The sequence below is a fragment of the Sminthopsis crassicaudata genome, chromosome 5 (assembly GCF_048593235.1).
Source record: "Sminthopsis crassicaudata isolate SCR6 chromosome 5, ASM4859323v1, whole genome shotgun sequence".
NCBI classification, from domain to species: Eukaryota; Metazoa; Chordata; class Mammalia; order Dasyuromorphia; family Dasyuridae; genus Sminthopsis; species Sminthopsis crassicaudata.
Window position 1 is genome coordinate 99,363,825 of NC_133621.1, and position 4,173 is coordinate 99,367,997.

The 4,173-nt window shown below is 34.3% G+C and overlaps 1 pseudogene; it reads left to right on the top strand.

Moving 5' to 3' along the window:
• Nucleotides 1–882: 882 nt before the first annotated feature.
• Nucleotides 883–1,827, top strand: LOC141543879 (olfactory receptor 9A4-like; annotated as a pseudogene).
• The last annotated feature ends 2,346 nt before the right edge of the window (nucleotides 1,828–4,173 follow it).

Here is a 4,173-nt window from a genome sequence, read left to right on the forward strand (position 1 = left end):
TTGTTGAAAGAAATTTTAAGGAAACTCATGAGTTAAGGCAAAACAATGAACATTTATTAAGCACTTAAAATATAATAGGCATTGTGCTAAGTATTAAGGATACAGATACAAACACACACACAAAAGATGGTTCTTGCTTCGGATTTTGCAATCTATTGGAGGAAGACAACACAGAAAAGCAAAAGAGGGATGAAAAAGTACATGGTATTAAAGATATGAGGAATTTATAATACAAGTGAACAGATATGCCTTTTTCTCAAGAAACTCAACTCCAATGAAGCAAAGGATAAAAAAAAGATAAGATGACAATTACTAACTTTTAGATAAACTTATTTTCAGAGTGTGAGCTCTCCCTCCATGGAGTTGGTCAATATTATCATAAGACTTTATAATTGTCAGGTACTTCAAGGTTTATAAAAGATGTTTTTCACCACAACCCTGTGTATAGAAGTATTCCTTCCAGGGTCTGTGGTATTTACATGGGTCCTCCCTCCTCTGACAGTCACAGTCTCTTTAAACCTAAGTAGTTCATCTTAATGAGTTCCTATAAATAGTTTTCTAATGATGAGCCTTCCTACAGTATTTAGTGCTGGTTTGATAGGACTGGACAGAGAATTTGTCCTAATATAGTCTTTAAGAACTCAGGAATATTTGCATGGTGTAATGAGTTGTACTTCAGTGAAAAAGAGCAGGTATTATTTTTCCATTTTACAAATAAGGAAATTAAAACTTAAGAGGGGTAAAATTCAAAAGCACATTGCTGGTGAGAATTAAAGGTGGGGCTCAAACTCTGGTCTTATGGTTCCAAATCCATCACTTTTCACTAATGTGTTCAAATTTACCATTCTTTACTTTTCAGTAACCTCTGAAGCAGACAGTGGAATGTTTGGCAATCACTCAGGAATATTGGAATTGAAATTGCTTGGGTTTTCTGGATCACAAGATTTCCACCACATGCTCTTTTCCATATTCTTCCTTCTTTACATGGTGACATTTATTGGAAATTCACTCATTATTGTTATGGTATGCATGGACTAACGTCTCCACTCTCCCATGTATTTCTTTCTTGGTAACATATCTGCTATGGAGATTTTAACCACAACTATTGTTATTCCTACTATGTTGGGAGGTTTGCTGACCACCCAAATTCAAACTTTGTCCTTTGGTGCATGTATGGCTCAACTCTTCCTCTTACTTTCTGTGGGGACTTCAGAGTTTGTGCTGTTGGCAGCAATGGCTGTGGACCGATATGTAGCTATCTGTAATCCCCTGAGGTACAGCCTCATCATGAACCACTAAGTCTGCCTCTGGATGGTCATTGTGTCCTGGGTATTTGGGTTTCTGTTCCAAATCTGGCCAATTACTGCAACATACCATCTTTACTTCTGTGGGCCAAATGTACTGAATCATTTTTTCTGTGAGAGAGGTCAGCTGCTCAGACTCACTTGTGGTGACAGCAGGTTTCAGCAATTCATCCTCTTCTTGATGTCAGCTTTCATTCTCTTTGGTTTTTTGTTCCCAACCATCATTTCCTACGTCTATATAATTTGTACCATCCTGAGGATTCCTTCTGCTTCTGGTCGGAAGAAAGCTTTCTCTACCTGTGCTTCCCATTTCACCATGGTAGTGATAGGATATGGCACCTGTCTGTTTCTCTATGTAAAGCCCAAGCAGAGTGATGCAACTGAGTATAACAAAATGATTTCCCTGATGACATCAGTAGTGACTCCATTGCTGAACCCTTTCATCTTCACTCTGAGGAATGACCAATTCATAGAGGTCTTGAAAGATGCAATAAAACGGTTGGGTCTTCTCTTGAAGAAGTAAACATTTCCAGAACAGGTTATGATGAGAACAATTCATTACAGAACATAAACATCAACAATTTTAAAAAAATGGAATACTTCATTGAGTAATCCTTCCCACAGAGCCAAAGCATAAAAATTTTATATCAAAATATCAGTAATAGCCTGTTGCTAATATTTGATTGAAGTAACACATTATGGTTTTCTTTTTATTGTGGTTTTTCTCTGGGCATATCAGTTTACAATGTCCTTTATATTTCATCTCTCTTCCTTAAGAAATAGGATGGTGCAAAGGGAAAAAAAGTCATTGCATTAGTTTGTTGTGTATGATTCCTTTCAGTATAATATAGTTTCCTTTGTTCATGTCTATTTTTGAATTTTGTTTTTGCTTTGTCAAACAGCATGAAGTATATCTTACTTTTTTTCGATTCACCTGATGTATCCCTCAGTTTCATTTTGTGTCTTTGTTTTTTAAATGAGTATCTCGTAAGGAAAAAAAGATGATAAGATCTTGTTTTCTTATCCAATCTGTTACTTTTTGGTTTTGATTTGGTTATTCCATTCATATCTAAAATTATGAGTTTTATTTTAGTTTTATTTTAAATATATATATATATATAAGCTTTATATATATATTGCTTTATATGTGTGTGTATATTTATATACATACATATAAAAATTATATTTTCCTCCATTTATCTCTTTGGGGTTTTTAATCAAGTTTTGATTCCTTTCTGCTCTAAACAGTACTATATTTTTTCTCTCACTTTAGTTTAATCTTTTTTTAAGGCAGACCTTTTTTTTTTTCCTTCTTTCTCCCCATCCCTAAATCCCCTTTGTATTTGTTATACCTTTCCCTTTGAGGTTTTGCTTTTTGGTTCCTTTCTTTGTTCTGATTAAATTTTCTCTTGCCCTGCTTTTATTCTTGATCAAGTAGATTTTCTTTTCTCTCCTTTCTTTAGCTAGCCTTGTATATTAGTGTTTCAAATTTCATTTTTTAAAACCTCTGTCCAGAGGCAATTTCTCTGACTCTTATCATTACATCCTCCCTGACTACTCTTGACCTTTATCTCAGGTTCATGACCCCTACAATTTTCTATTCTTTTTGTATTTCTTATGCAACCCAAACTTCCAAGGTGTCCATTTTGGACTTCCCTGGCAATTTCTACCACTACCTTCTAAGTGTTTTCCCTTTTCTATTATCTCACTCTCAGAATAATGCCAAAATGTAGTGATTTCACAGAGGTCAGTGCCCCATAATGTATTTTACTTTCTCCTCCCTCCATGCTATCCCTAACAAGGAAGGTAGGAAGAAAGGAAGGAAGGAAGGAAGGAAGGAAGGAAGGAAGGAAGGAAGGAAGGAAGGAAGGAAGGATGGAAGGAAGGAAGGAAGGAAGGAAGGAAGGAAGGAAGGAAGGAAGGGAAGGAGGAAAAGAGATAAATAAGGAAGGAAGAAGTGAGGAAGAGTCAGAGAGAAGAAGGAAAGAAGGAAAGGAAAGAAAGGGGGAAAACAGGGAAGGAAGCATTTATTAAATCTACTTACTATATGTCTGCCACTGTGCTAAGCACTTCACAATTATTGTCTCATTTGATCTTCATTACAACTCTGTGAAATAGGTGCTATTTTATAGTTGAAGAAATTTAGACAGACAGAAATAATGATTTGTCTAGGATTACATAGGGCATTTGAATTCACATCTTCTTGACTCCAGATTTAATACTCTATTTATAGCACCACCTTTAAAGTTATTCTTTACCTAACTGTAATGTTAAAGAGTAACTTGGGCAGAAATTTGCTGCTGTGATTATCATGCACCAGACAATTTTATGTTTTATGAATTCATTCATTACACATATTTAAGCTTTTCTATTTCTTCAGGTTAAAGTACCATGCTGATAAGGCTAATATGTAGATTCAGGCCCTGGATAAGCCTTTTTATTTTACTTCATTCCAAAAGTTCATATTGTACTACTATTGCAAATATATAATCTGAGTCACAAGGAAAATCAGATGAGAGAATTGAATATCTCCATGAAAATCTATTTCTAGTCTTGTAGAGAAAAATAAAATAGCTCAAAAGTTATGGGTTCCTGATGCCAGGACAATATTTTTGTGCATAGCATATTATTGTTGTTGTTGTTATATATTATATCAATAATAATTTATTATTTCCATAAATAGCCATTTTATTTTTTATTTATTATGTGTTCTTTGAATTTTTTCCATACAAAGATAGTTTCTCTAGGCATTCTTTTGGATAAAAAAAAAGGTTATCTTTTCTAACCTCATTTTCATTTTAAATCCATCATAATTATTTCATACATGAAAGCTATACTTAAGAAAAGGGAATGGATGGAAATAAGAAAG